This window comes from Pinus tabuliformis, chromosome 2_1 (assembly GCF_031772625.1).
Source record: "Pinus tabuliformis cultivar Carrire ecotype Pingquan chromosome 2_1, CPIR1, whole genome shotgun sequence".
Lineage (NCBI taxonomy): Eukaryota > Viridiplantae > Streptophyta > Pinopsida > Pinales > Pinaceae > Pinus > Pinus tabuliformis.
This window is the reverse complement of record NC_142299.1, coordinates 836,610,202-836,630,322: the sequence shown is the minus strand read 5'-3', so window position 1 is coordinate 836,630,322 and position 20,121 is coordinate 836,610,202. Positions and strand designations below refer to the sequence as shown.

At 37.2% G+C, this 20,121-nt stretch overlaps 1 pseudogene; it reads right to left on the bottom strand.

Moving 5' to 3' along the window:
- LOC149203253 (palmitoyl-[acyl-carrier-protein] 4-desaturase 3, chloroplastic-like) overlaps positions 1–20,121 on the bottom strand; it is a 219,860-nt pseudogene that overhangs the window by 56,979 nt on the left and 142,760 nt on the right.

The following is a 20,121-nucleotide window of genomic DNA, read 5'->3' as shown; positions in this document are numbered from 1 at the left end:
TGAGCTGGTTTCATAACATTTGGTATTAGAGCGTTGGATTCTAGGGTTTCGTTGCTCCAAACAGGTCATCGTGGAATTTTCACTATAACTTTTTTTATGTGACATTTCATAAGTCGCAAAAAAAACCCATTTGAGAAGAAATCGCGCTGAACCTTGGGTCCGAATTTCAGAGCTTTTCGTGCTATATTTTCGGAGATATGATCTGAGGAAGTTGGTCTTTTTGCAGACTCCTGAATTACACTCAAAACAGGTGACCTGGGGAAAATCGTCATAACTTTCTTTCTGAGCATCGGATTGAAATTTCATAAGAAGGTACAGAAAGAGGACAGACTGTAGTTTTCTTTTATATATTTTTCAGAGTCAAAGGTTGAAACAGTGACACGTGGCACTTCATACAAGTTCGCTCTACTGAACTAGTCTATAATCAGGTCACTGCGGGAGATTGTGCATAACTCTTTCTTGGAGAATCCAATTTGGATCAGACTAGTGGCATTGGAAAGAGGACATAGAAGGATACTACGGATCACAATTTCAGAACTGGATGATTCGAAATTACAGAGATACATCAGATTCAATATCAGGCTTCTACAAAGTAAAAAAAAGGTGTGTAGTTTTTTTTTAAATTTTTGTATAAGCTTGGTTTGAAGGAATTCAAAGGGCATAGTAAAGCATTATTATCGGTAACTGATGCCCCGAGGAAAGAAAATGAAAACACCTAGTAAGGAACCTGAAAGCTCTAGCATGACTCATGAAGAAGAGGAAGAAATGCTACATGATATATCAAAATTACAAGAACAAGTGCAACAAATGTCACGCTCACAAAAGCTAACAGATGCTAAGATAACTGGCATGGAATCTAAGATAAAGAGCATGGAAGCTAAGATGGATGATCTGAAGGCAGATTTGAGGACAGATTTGAAGACAGACATGGCAGATTTGAAGACAGATTTGACAAATTTTCTACAAGAAATACTTACTAATGGTGAAAAGGTTGTAAAGGAAACTCATGATGTGAACAAAAGAAATGTTAATCATGATTCCATAGACTCTAATGTTGGATCAAAGACCCACCATATTCCAAAAATCGATATGAGGAAGTTTGATGGCAAGGATCCCGCCACATGGATATTACAGATGGAGCAATTCTTCGATCTCAATAATGTGCAAAACACACAAAAGGTACGTATGGCAACTTTATATTTGGAACCAAATCAGTTTGTATGGTATCAATGGCTTTGCTCTCGTAAACAATTTATCACTTGGGCAATTTTTACGGAAGAATTGATAGCACATTATGAGGATACAAAAAGCAACACTTTTTTTAGCCAATTGATAAGTCTCAAACAAAAGGGTTCAATAATGGAGCACATTGAGGAGTTCCAAAAATTGAACATAAGGGTAAAAGATATTCCAGAGGAGCATAGGATTGATGTGTTCATAGGGTCTTTAAAGGATAATATCCAACATGATGTTCGCCTTTGGGAACCTGATTCATTAGAGAAGGCATTCAGGTTAGCAAGAAAAATGGAAAGCAAAATTATGGCAACCAGGAAGCATACCACTCACAACTATAAAGACGGAAGTGTTGTTGCCCCTAGTCTTCCACAACCTATAAGGTTGACACCACAACAATTGGAAGAAAAAAGAGCAAAAGGGCTTTGTTACAGTTGTGATAGCAAATACACTAAAGGTCATAAGTGTGCTGAGAAGAAATTATTCTACATAGATTGTGAAGAGGAAGAAGAAAAGGAGCAAGAAAGGTCAAAAGAAGAGGATATACTCCAGGAACAAAGCCTAGATGAAGAACAAATAAATCCGACCATATCTTGTAATGCATTGGCAGGAATTACCACTCCTCAAACCATCAAGATAGAAGGACAAATCAAGAAGAAAAAGGTAATAGTGTTGATTGATTCAGGAAGCACCCACAATTTTATTCATTGTAGGGTAGCAAAAGAATTGAATTGCTTCCTATATCCAGCACCAGAGTGTCAAGTGATGATTGCAAATGGAGGAACAATAAATTTCTCTGGAAAGTGCCATAATATCAAGCTATCCATGGGAGAATATGTATTGACTAGCCCAATGCTTTCCATTCCAATGGGAGGTGCTGATGTTGTACTAGGAGTCCAATGGCTACAATCCTTGGGTACAATAGCTTTTAATTTTCAAGAACTTTTCATCAAATTTTCTACAGAAGGAAAGGAAGTTGAATTAAGGGGTATTGCAGGGAAACCAGGAAAGATAATCAGCTCTAATGGTATGACAAAGCTTCTAAAAAAGGAGCAAAGAGGTGTAATTGCACAATTATGTTCGCTAGATGTTTCCACATTAGAATCATCTATTTCTCCAGATCTCCAAAAAGTCCTGGACAATCATTCCAAGGTATTTGAGACTCCCAAAGGTCTCCCACCTATGCGTGATCATGATCATGCTATTCATCTGATTCCAGGAAGTGTTCCTCCAAACATCAGGCCGTACAGATATCCCTATGTCCAAAAAAGTGAAATTGAACGTATGGTTGCAGAAATGCTAGAGGCTGGTATAATTCAACCGAGTCAAAGTTCTTTCTCTACTCCAGTAGTATTGGTGCACAAGAAGGATGGATCATGGCGCATGTGTTCGGATTATAGGGAGCTCAACAAGCTCACTATTAAAGATAAGTTCCCCATTCCTGTCATTGATGAATTACTGGATGAATTGCATGGATCAATTTACTTCACCAAGTTGGATCTTCGTTCAAGATATCATCAAATCAGAATGAATATTGAAGATATTGGCCTTACCAATGCACCTTCAACATTTCAAGGTTTGATGAATTCAATTTTCAAACCATTCCTTAGAAAATTTGTGTTAGTATTTTTTGATGATATACTAATCTACAACAAGTCTTGGAAGGATCATGTTGAACATGTTGACAGGGTGCTACAACTATTGGAGGAGAAACAATTATATGCAAAAAGATCCAAATGTTTCTTTGGAGTCCAGGAGGTGGAATATTTGGGTCATATTGTATCTCATGAAGGAGTTAAGGTAGACCCTAGCAAAATTAAAGCCATTAAGGAATGGAAAATCCCCACATCCATAAAGCATCTGCGAGGATTTCTTGGGTTGACAGGGTATTATCGCAAGTTTGTTAAGAATTATGGGAGAATAGCAGCACCTCTAACAACATTATTGAAGAAAGATGCATTTTCATGGACTCCGGAAGCAACAAAGGCCTTTGAACATCTTAAAGAGGCAATGTGCCAAGCACCGGTCTTAGCTACACCGGACTTCACAAAAACCTTTATTGTGGAATGTGATGCTTCAGGAAATGGAATTGGTGCTGTTCTAATGCAAGATGAAAGACCCATTGCTTTTGAAAGTCGTCCAATCAAGGGAAAGTTTTTAAGAAAAGCTATTTATGAGAAGGAAATGTTGGCAATACTCCATGCACTTAAGAAATGGCGACCCTACCTAATGGGAAGACACTTCAAGGTAAAAACGGATCATGATAGCCTTAAATACTTTTTAGAACAAAGATTATCCTCTGAAGAGCAACAAAAGTGGGTCACAAAGATGTTGGGTTATGACTTTGAAATCATCTACAAAAAAGGGAAGCAAAATGTGGTGGCAGATGCACTCTCAAGAAAGGATGAGGATGTGGAAGCATTGTTGTGCGCCATTTCTATTATCCAACCAGATTGGATAAATGAAGCAAGGGAGGAATGGAAGAATGACGAAGAAGTGTGGGCACTTATTCGAAAGCTACAACAAGATTCCAGTACGTCTGATACATTTAGCTGGAAAAATGATTCGTTATGGTACAAAGATCGCTTATACCTCTGTAAGAATTCCCAGCTAAAACAAAAGATTCTTATGGAATTGCACACTTCTCCCTTAGGAGGGCACTCAGGATTTTTAAAAACTTACCACAGGGTTAAGAAGGAATTTTTTTGGGATGGCCTTAAATCAGATATTCAAAAGTTTGTGGCAGAATGTTTGGTTTGCCAACAAAATAAAGTTGAAACAATTAAGACACCGGGTCTATTACAACCTTTATCCATTCCAAGCCAACGTTGGGAGGAGGTTTCAATGGATTTTATCACAGGTTTACCCAAGTCTGAGGGAAAGAGTGTCATCATGGTGGTAGTTGACAGACTTACCAAGTATGCACACTTTTGTGCATTATCACATCCATTTAAAGCCAGTACAGTTTCTACTGCATTTATGGAAACAATTCAAAAGCTACATGGAAACCCAAAGATTATTGTAAGTGACAGAGATCCCATTTTCACTGGAAATTTTTGGACAGAATTATTTTCTTGTCTTGGTACTCAGTTAGCTCATAGCTCATCTTATCATCCTCAATCTGATGGGAAAACTGAGATAGTAAACAAATGTTTGGAAGGATATCTTCGTTGCTTTGTATCTGATAAACAGACACAATGGGTCAAATGGTTGCCTCTGGCTGAATGGTGGTATAACACTTCCTTTCATACAGCAACAAAAATGACCCCATTTATGGCACTTTATGGGTATCAACCACCATCCATCACATCATATTTAAGAGAAAATTCTAAGGTTCAGGCAGTGGAACATCACATCGAACATCAACAACAAGTCCTCCAACTCTTAAAGGATAACCTCGTGTTGGCACAGAATAGAATGAAACAACAGGCAGATCAACATCGCAGTGAAAGAAGTTTTGATGTAGGTGATTGGGTATTCCTACGGCTACAACCATATAAGCAAATGTCCCTCAAGCAAGCTAAGAAGGATAATAAATTATCACCAAAGTATTATGGTCCGTACAAGGTGTTGCAAAAGATTGGTACTATGGCATACAAATTGGAGCTTCCTGCAGCTTCTCGATTGCACCCAGTTTTCCATGTTTCATGTTTAAAGAAGGTTATAGGCGACAAGCTCCCAGTTCAAACAATATTGCCAGAACTTGACGAGGAAGGAAAAATTATATTGGAACCGGAAGCAGTTATAGAAACAAGAACTCGACAGCTACGAAATCGATCAATTTCAGAGTACCTTATCAAGTGGAAGAACTTATCCGCTGAAGATTCCACATGGGAGGATGAGAATTTTATGCAGAAATATCCAGAACTACTCAAGCGTTGAGGACAACACTTTTTTGAAGGAGAGGGGCATGTTGGGTCCCTATAATACTAGTGATTACCCCATTACTATTGTAGTTATACCCCTTATTTATATTGTTGTGCCCCATTGCCCCCATATTGTTATTAATGTGCCCATAAAATCCCTCTATTGTTATTTTTGTGGCTTTATATTATTATTGTTAGGTCGGCTGGATTATATTGTGGCTCCTTAGACTCCTATATATATAAAGGAGGTTTTGTCATTTGAATCATCGAAGAATTGTTCATTTATGTAATGTAAAGGAGGTTGCCCCCTCGAAGAGGCTAAATTCTAAGGTGTTGATCTATCTTTTCTATCTTTTCTTGAGTTGGTTTCATAACAGTCTAGCTAGTGTGAAGGTCCTCCCTCATCATGAACTATCTCGGGAGGTGGCTGTAATGCTGCAAAGTAATCACGGGAGATGAAATCTTCCCAAGTAATGCCCTGCTGTGCCAACTGATGCATCACTACGATTTTAATCAATGCATAATGATAGATGCTCTTATGCTGATGTGCTGGGCTCTTCCTTTGTACTAAAGGCACCATCCTTTCTATGTTGCGACACATGAAAAACGGAATGTTCATCATACGTACCCTTGTGAAATGCATCAACAAATGAACATGGTACGCATAGAGTCGTGAGAATCTGCCCTCGCAACTGAAATATCGGATGATGAGTTTCATCAATGGTGCATACTCATCCTTTAGGAATCTGAAAGGAAAAATTGCACTCAAATGTCTTATATACCCGGGCTTGATATATGGCTCATAGTATAATCTGTCTAACTGTTGGAGTTTACTCCATTCCTCCCCTACATTTGGTATCCCAGTGGCCTGAGCAATAGTCTCAGGTGACAAGGTGAAATTCACTCTGGCAAGGTTTACATGACCATCCTGCAAATGTAGAACAAATAAACAGACTAGTTCCCGATGATGTTGGATTTGTGAGATCTGCTCACAGTATTCAAAACATGATTGATACCGAAAACAGTCCATTACAAGTGGACAGGCTTGCAATTGAGCCAAAGAGGTAGGTTCCTCCCTAACATGCTGTCCACTTTTGCCACCTTTGTGATACCTCCGTGGCACATTAGGTACATTTACCTCCGATGTAGAGTCATTATCATAATCCTTCTCATATACTGACTCGGTCTCTGACATGTTCTTTAAAAACAAGGTAGCTGGAATATATATATGTTGATATACAACTGTGTGCAAAATTGACTGTAGACTTTTTCTTTTTTCTCAAAATGCTGTGACCAAGGGGACACAAATATACAAGGGAATTGTTAAGAAAGGGAAAACATTAGGGAAATGGGGAAAATGGAAATAAAACAAGGAATTTAGGGAAGGGAAGGGGCATGGAAATCTTGAAGTTTTAGGGTTTGGGATGAGGTAGGGAATGTATGTTTGTAGTAGAAGGGAGGGGTTAGGATTTGAGGGAGGATAGTGTAGGGTTCTATGAGGAATTATTGGGGAAAATATTGGTGAATATAGGGGATGGGAAACCAAGGAAATAGGAAAACCTTGGCAACATTTATTTTTGAAAATCCTACAGCAATCTTGGCATTTCAATCCTTACAACAAATTAATGGACAAGGAGGGTTTTTTACACTTGGTTTTTTCATGGCAAATATAACATAATTTCTTTACATAAACCTTTCAAAACCAAGAATGAGTCGTGGATAAAAGCCTACCTATGATTTGATGCATGAGAAGAGGTGTTTGAGTGTGTTTTGGACAAAGTCTGGGAATAAACTTCAATGCGCCGCGCGCCTCACCCAACGCGTCGTGCGTTCCTGATGCGCCGCGCACGCGTAAGATAGCACTGGAATTTGTCGCCTGATGCACTGCGCACCACTGATGCGCTGTGCGTCCAACCTGATGCGCCGTGCGCCCTGGAAACGGCCCAATTTGCTCACAAACTCACAAAATCACCTGAGAACATTGCTCTTTGCTCTTGGAATGTGGAATGGGTTGCAAAAGGAGAAATATCTTCATATAGACTCCTTGTTGATTTTTGCTTAACCCAAAACCCATTTTCTTATGTTTGGTTGTTGGCACTTTTTCAAAATTAATAGGCTTTGACATTTTTGGTTTCCCCTTTTAAAATTGGTTGAAATAATGATTTTCTCTGATAATTTTTTGCAGGGATAGCTCTGATATGCTCTGGCAAAGAAGACCAAGGCTGCACTTGAACGATTGAAAAACTGAAAAATTTGACAATTTTTACAAAAATGAGATGGCGACTTATCTTCAAAACAGAGTTTTGAAGAGAAGTCCTAATTCAGTTGTAGAATGATGAAAATTATTGAAGTGATGATCTATCAAAGACATCCCTCTGGCCTGCTGGTCTTCTAAGACTTTTCAAGACAAAATTGACTCAACCCTAGACCTAAGACCTCAAAATTTAAAACATGATTGTAAATGACCTTTGAAGACTTATTTTAATAAACAGGCCTGAACCAGCAGTGCCAAGCACGAGGGGAATGAGTGACACAACCCGCTCCATCAGAGTTATGGCATGCCTGACGAAATGCAACTGATCAAAACTGATGGGACACCTAATCATGAAATGCAAAAGAGCTTTGATCTCTGACGGAGGGATAACTAGACCGACTCTAACAGTTTTCATTTTGTATTAATTCTTAGTTTAACATCCAATTTTACTTTTAATTTTTCATCCATGGTTACATCCGCATTTTACTTCTTATGTAGAGTATATTTTTCTTTACATATATGACCTCCTTTATAGATTCATTTTACCAATTTCAATTGCATAGTGGAATATATCATAGTTTCTAAATATCATTAAAGAAGATATCACAATTCAAAATCATTTGTAAAGAAATTTAAGGGAAATTGACAACATCCATCCAGAAAATTAACAATGTCATCATATACAATGATTCATTGACAATTTCCAACATATATATATATATATATATATATATATATATATAATAGCAACATAATACTAATAAGATCAGTATTATTTTTAATCAAAACAACTAAAATTCAAATGTGATTAACAGATCAAAATATTTCATGAATATCATTATTCTACTATAAATTAATAACATACATCCAAAGATGGCAATATCTTCATACATTATAATTCTCTATCAAACTAATGATGATACTTTCCAATATATAAAACAAATAAAAATATAATAATGATAGTATCATCATCATCTTTAATCAATTCAAACTCAATGTATGATTATCAAATCAAAATGTTTCATTGATATAGGGTAAATTCACAACATCCATCTAAACATAACAATCTCATTCTACACAATAATTTCTTCATAAAAAATAATGCATGTACATGCCTAGCTACCACCACAAAGATCATCCTCATGATCATCATCTTGACCATCCTCATTAGTCTCATCCACATCATCATCACCACCAACACATCCATCATTATCATCTCCTCCTTCACCACCATCATCCTCATCCTCATCATCTCTAAATATATGTTGAGCATAGTCTGGATCATGATTGCGATCATCGTCTTGGAAATCATTACCTATATCATTTTGGCAAAAAAAATCAATGTCACATGTTAGTATTAATTCCATAACACAACGCATGTTTTTGTTATACAATGCTAACCATAAAATGAGGTAATATATAATATCTAATAGTACTAAAAAATAAAATGAAAATACAGTTCAAAAGTATACTCGAAATCCCACTAAGATTACATACCATAGAGTCCATCCAAAAAACAAATTCAAACCATCTCTTTTGCTACAGCACCTCCTTTTCCAAATGATTTGGAGGTCTTCCATATTTTAGTTCCTGTCAAAATCAGTAAATAGGGAGAAATTAGATAACAATGACTTTCTTCTAGTACAAATTTTATTAAAAAAATTTCACATTTTTAATATACTGACAAAGGTTGTTATTAGTGCTTTTAAACTTTTTTGACCACTACGATGAGTGACTTTTGTCTTTGCTAACCTCGCCTTGCATGCCTTGTCCTTAAACATAAACCAATTCAATTTATTTTCACATAAATACACATCTAAGATACTTATAGGTATTAATACATTCTAAATAATGTTTAATGAAAAACTCAATGCCTGAATGGTCTCATCGCCAGCGTTACTTTGTGCATCCAACTTCTTATATGATTTTACAAGTTCTTTCCATAGTTTAAAAGGTATGTCAAATGGTATTTATTTCAGTCTTTGATCTTGAGGAATGTTTTAAATTTTTCTTGTAAGGTTGCAACGAAACCTCTTACAGTTGAGTGACATTTGCATTTTTATCTTCTTAATTGACCAATCAGTACTAAATTCATTCTCCATGTCGTGTACCACCATCTTTTTTAGGTGAAGTGGAATCTTGGAGAAGGTGAGATGAAGATAAACTCTAAATCATTGAAGGCATGAGTCCTTTAGCCTATTTAAGAATTATTTTCCTGCATATGTTCTTCTTATCTCCCGTGAAACAGGATCGTACTCTATCTTGTTACCTAAACTACCAATAGATGATGCATAAGCTAAGGATGAACAAGAATTTGTGGTCCCTGGAGTTTCCACCACACAAGATGTCTCAACCCAATGTTCTTCATTATTAGTGTTTGATGTTAATGAAACTTTTTCGATTTTCTTCTTGATCCAAGAGAGGATGTGGAATTTATCGATTCTCGTAAAGCTTGTTGATTACCTAGACCTAGTTGACTAGCTTCAGGTGATTTTTTCTTAAGAAAATGGATTAAGGATTCAACATCCAAAGCATAAAGTTTTTAAGTCCTTCTGTCCCAAAAACATCCTCAAGCAAGGACTTTGTTATCAGATTCTTTCCTTGTCCAAGTTTCAATGATTTACCACAAAGTATAATTATAAAATTATAATTCTAACTTCAAACCTAAAATAAAAAATAAAACATATTATATCTTGTAATTATTCTATAAAAACAAAGTAAGATTACCTTTTCCGATCCACTTGCACCTCCTTCTCCACTAGCCATATTCCCAAAGTAGAAGAGATCGATAGGAAGGGATGTTCTCTAAAAAAAAATAAAGGATTATAGGTGAATAATCTCATAATGACTCTCTAGAAGTGCTCTCTAGGGTGGAATTTGCAGACAAGTTAGCTAAAAGTCCAACTATGTAATAAAAACACTCTAAACGCTGAAGCTAAATTGTATTTTCTGTTTTGACAATTTCTTTCTTTCTTGGAATTAGATTCTCCAGTCCTAGGTGACAGAATGGTTCAACTCTTATGCTATCATGTTTATAAACGACCTCATGCCATTGTTTCCCCCCTTCATGTTTTTTCCTAAAAAAACATCACCATTTTTACATAATTACAAAATATAAACAGCAACAGATTTTTACATAATTACATAATACAAACAACAACAGATTTTTACCAATTAGAAATTAGATTTACCAAATTTCTAAATGTTTTTTATCTAATTACAAAATATAAACAGCAACATATTTTTACATAATTACATAATACAAACAACAACAGATTTTTACCAATTATAAATTTGATTTTATAAATTTTCTAATTGGTAAAAATTTGTTGTTGTTTGTATTATGTAATTATTAAAAATCTATTGTTGTTTATATTTTGTAATTAGATAAAAAGAACATTTAGAAATTTGGTAAAAATCCAATTTCTAATTGGTACAAATATGTTGTTGTTTGTTTAATGTAATTATGTAAAAATATGTTGTTGTTTATAAAGGACCTCACTGAAAAACAGTTATAAAAGACTTCATGCCATTGTTCATTGAAAAACAATTATAAAAGACTTCATGGCATTGCTTTTCCCACTCCATGTTTTTTTCTAAAAAAACATTTCCATTTTTACATAATTACAAAATGTAAACATCAACATATTTTTATATAATTACATAATACAAGCAGCATCAAAATTTTACCAATTAAAACTTAGATAAAAATCTAATTTGTAATTTGATAACAATATAATTAGAAATTAGATAAAAATTTATTCTATAATTTGATAAAAATATAATTTCTAATAACGCCCTAACATCACCCATCCTAGTTAAAAGAAAAGGCCTGGTAAAATGGAGCAGACCCTAAAAGCAACTACTAGGAAAAATCTACTAGTAAAAATTTATAAAATATTACTAAGGGAATATAGAAGGTGTTATTCCTAGAAGGAAGAAGTTTATGCTCGAGAGGAGTTGGTGGTGCCAGCTTGGTGGTGCCAGCTTTTTGGTGGTATCTAAAATTACATGAAACTTATCTGAATTTATTATTTGCATTAGGATTCCTAGGAAATCTACCCATGTGAAAAACTTAATGTTGTATTATCTGCCCATTGTGACTTGAATTAATGTTTGGATCTTGATGCTGGAATGACACAGCTGTGTCTTTGCCTACAGTTATATATATATATATATATATATATATATATATATATATATATATATATATATATATATATATATATATATATATATATATATATATATATATATATCTATATTGTGTTATTTTACAATCTCTTATGGGGTTATAAAATTTCCTCTCTCCATCCTTGCCAATGATGTTGGTATCCAGTTATGCCAATGATGTTGGTATTGGAGTTGCCCAAGACAATGCTAGTTGTTATGCATGTCTCATCAATATGGATTATTAGGAATTTGTTCCACATTTTGTGGGTGTCAATAGCCCACCAATGGTGTTATCGGTTGCAATCTGATTTAGTCATTTCTGATTCACATGCATGGGGAACTTAAGCCTCTGTAGCTGGTGGGGAGCATGACCTCACTAGGGTAGGATTTCTTATCTATTCTCCACTGTGTCTTGAGTAGTTTGCACCAAATATTCATGGTCCAATACTGGGTGACTGGGAAATTTTTGTTAAACATATTGAAGGCCAACCCATTGTTCTGCTAAAATATGATGCACTGAGAGATAGAAAACCAAGCACACTACAATTCCCATTTATGTTTGGCTGACAATTTCCATAATTGTAGGAAGTACTTATTGATTTGCAGTCTGTAAGTCACTTATTATTTCTTTATCAGATGAAATATAACTGATATCTTATCCTACAGAAATATTACTACATCCATGGTTTGTAAAATGATCAATGATTTATATCAAACCTCAACACTCTTGTAGAGTAGTGGAATCTCTCACTTTGACTTTGTTCTTGTAATATTATTACAATAATGTGTGGAGAAACATGGTTTGCTAATGTGTTGAATAAATTGTTAGAAAATAATTATTTAAAATTGATTAATTAATGAAGGATTTCCTTATGGATCCATAGCTTTAGGGAAAACTTGCTTTCTTACTAGCATGCCATGAAATTTGAGCCACCAATTGAAGGCCAATAGAATCTCCTAGCAGGGGTATGGTGAGATAAGACTAGGGGTAGCCTGTTTCTTGTTGTGGGAAAACTATAGCTAGCTACATTAATTAATTGATGAAGGATTTTCTAATGGATCCATAGCTTTAGGGAAAACTTACTTGCATACTAGTGTGCCATGAAAGTTGAGCCAGCAGTTGAAGGACAATAGAATCTCTCCTAGCAGGGGTATGATGAGATAAGACTAGGGTAGCTTGTTTCATGTTGTGGGAAAACTATAGCTAGATACATTAAAGTTCCTAATATAGTGCGCTTTAATGCATCACTTTCTTTTGGATTATCTGACTTTCTTAGAAGGTCAAGAACATTTTGGCTTGACAGAAACAATTTATAAGCAGAAATTGAACATCTCAATATATTATAATATAAAAAGCTAGTAAAACCTAGTGGAACAACAAATAGATAAATTACTTGTTAAAAAAACTTGAACCAAAACCTTACCTTGATAAAGATGTTGGTTTGTTTGAACAAGACATGTTTGTGGCACTGTCAAATATAGATGAGTTTGCAGAAGCATATCCTATAGAAAAGCCTTTAGGATTTCCTCCTAGTTTTTCTCTTAAATTCATTTGTAAATTTGAATTCAGAACATCCTGCAAAAGAAACAATTGCTTACTACAAAAGGGCTACAAACAAATCAAGCATATGATATCAACAATCTAAGCATGAAGTATTTTCAATTGAGATGAAATGACGCACAACACAGAAAAATTGAACTTTGTATAAATATGTATTGTAACATTGAAAGGAACATAATGAAAAATTAAGCTGGTAGTCATGGTTTTGGGATTTAGGGGAAATCCTCTGTGTATATGTGTTTTATGTGTTATGCTCTCACATTGTTTATTTTCTGTGTTTTATAATTCGTATGCAGGTAATTTTTGTACAGGGTTAAAACCTACATCTAGTATCAGAGTTGTTTTGGCTTCAAGGGGACGCCTTTGTTGCTGAGGGGTTTCACTCGGGCCTACGGTAGACCCTATTCAGTGGGAGATCTATGAGATCGATTCTGGTGGTGAAAGAAGATGGTGAGAAGTGGAAAGATAGAGATTGAGAAATTTAATGGTTAGAGTTTTGAGTTGTGGAAACTCAAGATGTAGGATTTGTTGGTGGATAAAGATTAGTGGATCTCGGTAGATCTGGGTACTAAAACAATGGGAGTGTCTGATGAAGAATGGAAGAAGTTAGATCGGAAGGAAAAGAGGATAATATGATTGCGTGTCTTAGATTTAGTATTGTTTAATGTATCAGGGGAAGATATGGCTAAGGCTTTGTGGGACAAGTTAGGGACCTTGTACCAATCTAAGTCTCTGGTGAATAAACTATTCCGGTGGAAAAAGTTGTATAACCTGAGCATGAAAGATGGAGACTTGGTGACAGAGCATAGGAACACATTTAATACTGTGGTAAGTCAGTTATCATCTGTTGATATTAAAATTTTAGATGAAGATAAGTTCATCAGTTTGTTGTGTTATCTACTAGATTCGTGGGATAGTCTGGTTATTACAATAGGTAGCAATACAATTGCCTTGTAGTTTGATGAAATAGTCTCATCTTTGCTAACGGAGGAGATGAGATGGAAATGTAAGTTTTAACCCCATACAAAAATTACCTGCATACGAATTCTAAAACACATAAAATAAACAATGCGAGAGCATAAAACATAAAACACATATACACAGAGATTTTCCCTTGGATCCCAAAACTGAGACTACCAGCTTGATTTTTCATTATGTTCCTTTCAATGTTACAATACATATTTATACATGCCAAAGAATTCAATACCATGGACTGAAAACCATCACGTCCAAAACCATGGACCGAAAACCATCGCATCCAAAACCATGTGTGAAAATCATGCACACAACCATAGGTGGCTCCGCCCAACCTAACATAGGGTCTGAAACCAAAATTTTCTGGGGTGCTGCCCCAAAACCCATAGAGTGGGGTTACCTGCACCCCTCAAACCCCGTGTGACCCCCCTGCTACACAATTGGCACAACGAACAAGGGCCTCCCCCCCCCTAACCCCTCGGTTAACTACGTGGGCTAGTTGTGGAAAGAATAGAATACAACCCAACATTCTCCCACTTGTTGTTTTCTTTCCACAGGGGGCCACAAGAGAGCTTAGTCATTTATCCAGCCCTGCAATGCCCATTGTTTCTCTACACCAAGAGAACTTCTCAGAGCTCACAGATTTTGTCAATGCATCTATAGTATTCTTCAAAGTGTCCACCTTTACCAGCAACAACTTTTTGTCTTCTATCATATCCCTCAGAAATTGATATTGAACATCAATGTGCTTTGTCTTTGAATGATATGCAGGGTTCTTTGCCAAGAAAAATGCACTTTGGCTATCATAGTCTATCCTTATAGCTCCATGTACTAACCCCATACTTGAACACAATCTCTGCAACCAAACTACTTCCTTGCTTGCATGAGTGGATGCCATGTATTCTGCCTCTGTAATTGATAGTGCCACTACAGATTGTTTCGTACTCATCCAACTAACTACACCTCCAAATAAGTTAAACACATACCCACTTGTAGATCTTCTCTGATCCAGATCTCCAGCTCAGTCTACATCAAAAAAGCCAGGAATATCCAACATGTTGGCATTATGATTCAAGTGTTGTCCTTGATGGCAACTCACTCAGAGGTTGGTACAGATGCTCAGAAGTTGGTACAGGAGATGGCAACTTAATCAGAAGACAGATCCTAGTATAGCTTGCCAAGGAAGTTCATACACGCAGGTTTGTTAAGCCCAAGTCGCGTGTACACGCATGTTGGCTTCAGAAAAAGCGCGTGTATGTGGAAAAGTACCTTTGGTCCATGGCGGTTAGTCCTTGGAAGTTGTGCCTATGGTTTCGGACCATTGTGTCTCGACGGGCGTGTCGATCCCTAGTTTTGAAGTTGATGGTATTGTGTTTCTATGGTTTTGGCTCTTGGTATTGAACAAGGCCTAAGGCTATATAAGGAGAAGATCACTAGGCAAAGATAGAGTGTATGGGTGTCTGACGCAGTGAGAGGATCTGGTATTGTTGGTTATCTGTTCGGGACGCTTGGCAAGGGTCGGATCTGACAGCAAAGGCAGAAGTAATCATTTCTAGATCTGCACGCGGGTTGCCTTTGGAGAAAGCGCGTATACACGCGGTTTTGGTACAGTGAAGTAGGGTATGCATGATAAGGGTTGATATTTCAGGTTGTTGCTGATTCTGGTGGTTGTTGCAGAGTTCTAGATTCTGGTTTGGGTTCTGTGTTCTTGATGACAGGGTTTCAGTGATTCGGTATTGGGTTGTTTAATGAATTATGATGCAAGTATAAGTTGATGATTGTATTGCGGTAATGTTTGCTTTGTACTCTTGGATCCAGTCTGAAAATTGATGAAACGTGGTCCCTGAAGGTTGTAGGGTCAGCACCTACGTACTAGTAAATGGATCAGCTAGTACAAGAGCTGAGGGGGTTGTAGCTCCCTTCCAGAAGTGGTTGGAAAACGAAAGAGAGGGTTGTAGCCCTCTGCAGGTTGTAGCCTGCATACTGGTAAAGGACTGCACCAGTATATTGTAAAAGAAGTTTCTCATTAAAGAAGAAAGAGACGAATTGCAGCAGGTGGTTTTCACCCACATTGGGTTTCCACCTTATATCATGGTGTTCATGTGTATGGCTCTTGTGTGATGTTCTGTTCTGTTATACTGCACCTGTTTACTGTTAAATTGCTTAATAATGTTCTGATGCATTTACTGAAGATAAGATTAACTGAATCATAAGATATCTGCATATACGCTAGTTGCTTTAGACACAGTCGCGTGTACACGCGGATTCACTTAACTGAAGTCGCGTATATGTTTCTGAGTATGAAATTGAAAAGGTTTTATTGATCTGATAATACTGATTCACCCCCCCTCTCAGTATTATTTCCAACAATTGGTATCAGAGCAGGTCCTTCAGAGGAAGCTTGATCGCTTGAAGGAAAAGATCCATCAAAATGGCTAATCCAGAAAGAGAGGCACACATCAGGCCACCAGTCTTTGACGGGAACAATTTTACTCACTGGAAGATAAGAACCACTGCATATCTACAGTCTCTTGGAGCAGAAGTTTGGGGACTCGTTGAAGGAGGATACAAATTCCCATCAGCAACTCCTACAGATCCAGCAGAGAAAAAGCAATATGAGCTCAATGCCAAAGTAGTTAATGTCCTATTGAGTACTTTGACTCAATCAGAATTTATGAAGATCATGCATCTCAAATCAGCTAAGGAAATATGGGACAAAATCGTTACAAGCTACGAAGGAGATGATCAGGTAAAAATAGCGAAGCTTCAAACTCTCAGAATCCGGTATGAAACTCTTAAGATGCGAAGTAATGAAAGCGTAGCTAATTATTTCCTGCGTATGGATGAGATTGTGAATTGTATGAGGGATCTGGGTGAAGAATTTGAGGAAGTTGTCTTAGTTCAAAAGGTTTTGAGATCTCTGTCTACTAAATTTGATTCTAAAGTATCTGCCATAGAAGAAAAGGAGAATGTGCGGAAAATTACCATGTCACAGCTTCACGGGATCTTAACTGCTTTTGAAATGCGACAAGAGGTACCACCAGAGGCCGCATTCGAAGTGTCAGAGGAAGAAGATGAGGTAAATTTTGTCAAGAATCTTGAACGGGGAACTGGACGGTTCAAAGATAAGCTACCTTTCAAATGTTTTCTATGTGGTAGAGTTGGTCACTATGCTGCTAGATGTCCTCATAACAAAGAAAGGATATATGAAGAAGATGGTAGAAGCTATTATTCCCATATTAAAAGTTCATTAAATGATAGTGAAGATATTAGAAGTCTCATGGCGCACAAGAAGAAGAATGCTTCATCCAATAATAGCGATGATATTAAAAGTCTCATGGCACATGAAGAGAAGAATGCAGAAACTGAAGAAACTGCCAAATTAAAAGAACTATTGGAAACAGAAACCAGAGTAAGGGAGAGATTGCAGGATATAGCAAAAGATCAGAGCACAACTATTCAGAGACTTGAATCAAAGATCCTCTCTCTAAAAGAAGATCTTGAAGATCAAGAACATGAAGTGATCAAACTAAAGCGACAAGTGGAAGAAGGGAGAAAAGTAGAAGAAGACCTAAGGAAGCAGTATCTGAAAAAGGAAGAACAACATCAGGTTGAGGTAAATATCTTGAAAGGTAAACTAGAAGAAAAGGATAAGCTCTTACGATTTCAAGATAGTTCTAAAGTCTTGGATGATATTCTTAATAGTCAAAGATCTCCTGCTATCAAGACTGGTCTTGGTTTTCATGAATATGTTGAAGGTGAATCTAGTTCACAAGGTGAGACAAGAAACTCTAATGAGAAATCTGAAATGCTCAAGGAACAACCAAGGAAAGAAATTCCTCAAGGAAGATCCTTTACTCCTAACTATGGACATGATAGACGATTATTTCCTCCGCTGAATAATGTTGAATGTTATGTATGTCATAATCTTGGACATGTTGCAGCCAGATGCAGAAGTAGAATGGTTCAAGAAAGATCATCGCATCCCAGGTACTTCAGAGGGTATTGCTTTGCCTGCAATGCATATGGACACAAAGCAATTGATTGTGATAGAAGGAACATGAAAAATATAAGGTGCTATACATGCAACAACTATGGGCATAAAGCAAGGGAATGCAGGAGCAGATTTCAAAATTCAAGACAAAAGGACCATACATCATCACAGTTGCAGGAATTGAAGAAGACAGAGACAGAAAGGTGTGGGATAGCTCAGTCAGCTGACATAACAGACACAGGGGAATCTGAAAGTGAAATTCAGTATTCCATCCTGCATACGCTTATATAATGAAGACAAGTCGCGTATATACGCGAGTTACAGGCTGCAAAGTCGCGTATATGGAGAAAGGGCAGCAGAACAGAGGGTAGTCATGGTTGGCTCAGGCTCAGGGGGAGCAGAACAGACTCAGGAAATGGTTCAGACATGGTTGGCTTACACTCAGGGGGAGAATATTCTTCAAATAATGCATTGTTGGCATTATGGTTAGAAGGTGTTGATAAAGTCTATGAAGCTAAATGATACATCTTACTGTTTAGGAATGGTATTGCAGGCTGATGCTTATGGTACAGATCATGATGCTGTTGGTGGCGTTCATAAGTCTTGGTCTAGATATTTCATCACTATGTCATGTATCTCTTTTATGATGTCAAGGTCATGTAACGGCCTATGTTGGTTTCCCCACTATGCCTGGGATGAATGATGAAATGTTCATGTATTATCATCTTCACATGGTTAGGTAGATGAGTCAATATTGGTATATCCCCACTAGGGTGGGTGATGAATGTATGTTGAGTCTTTTGGTGATAGGAAGGTCTTCTATGATGTATAAGACTTTGTTCTTCTTGAAGAACATCTTTTGCAGATCTTGCCTACAGTCAAGGGGAGCATGAACAGCACAATTCAGCAAGAGCAGATTGGTACACCTTGGCATACACAAAGGGGGAGCACATTTGGAGATTTCAGCATGTACTCAGGGGGAGTATGGACAGCAGTATGGACAGGAGAGGGTATACCAAAGAAGAGAATATCTTGGTCCACCCTTTGCCCTTGATGTCAAAGGGGGAGAGTGACTTGGTGTGGTGGTTGCCATCAAGTCCAAAGGGGGAGATTGTTGGCATTATGATTCAAGTGTTGTCCTTGATGGCAACTCACTCAGAGGTTGGTACAGATGCTCAGAAGTTGGTACAGGAGATGGCAACTTAATCAGAAGACAGATCCTAGTATAGCTTGCCAAGGAAGTTCATACACGCAGGTTTGTTAAGCCCAAGTCGCGTGTACACGCATGTTGGCTTCAGAAAAAGCGCGTGTATGTGGAAAAGTACCTTTGGTCCATGGCGGTTAGTCCTTGGAAGTTGTGCCTATGGTTTCGGACCATTGTGTCTCGACGGGCGTGTCGATCCCTAGTTTTGAAGTTGATGGTATTGTGTTTCTATGGTTTTGGCTCTTGGTATTGAACAAGGCCTAAGGCTATATAAGGAGAAGATCACTAGGCAAAGATAGAGTGTATGGGTGTCTGACGCAGTGAGAGGATCTGGTATTGTTGGTTATCTGTTCGGGACGCTTGGCAAGGGTCGGATCTGACAGCAAAGGCAGAAGTAATCATTTCTAGATCTGCACGCGGGTTGCCTTTGGAGAAAGCGCGTATACATGCGGTTTTGGTACAGTGAAGTAGCGTATGCATGATAAGGGTTGATATTTCAGGTTGTTGCTGATTCTGGTGGTTGTTGCAGAGTTCTAGATTCTGGTTTGGGTTCTGTGTTCTTGATGACAGGGTTTCAGTGATTCGGTATTGGGTTGTTTAATGAATTATGATGCAAGTATAAGTTGATGATTGTATTGCGGTAATGTTTGCTTTGTACTCTTGGATCCAGTCTGAAAATTGATGAAACGTGGTCCCTGAAGGTTGTAGGGTCAGCACCTACGTACTAGTAAATGGATCAGCTAGTACAAGAGCTGAGGGGGTTGTAGCTCCCTTCCAGAAGTGGTTGGAAAACGAAAGAGAGGGTTGTAGCCCTCTGCAGGTTGTAGCCTGCATACTGGTAAAGGACTGCACCAGTATATT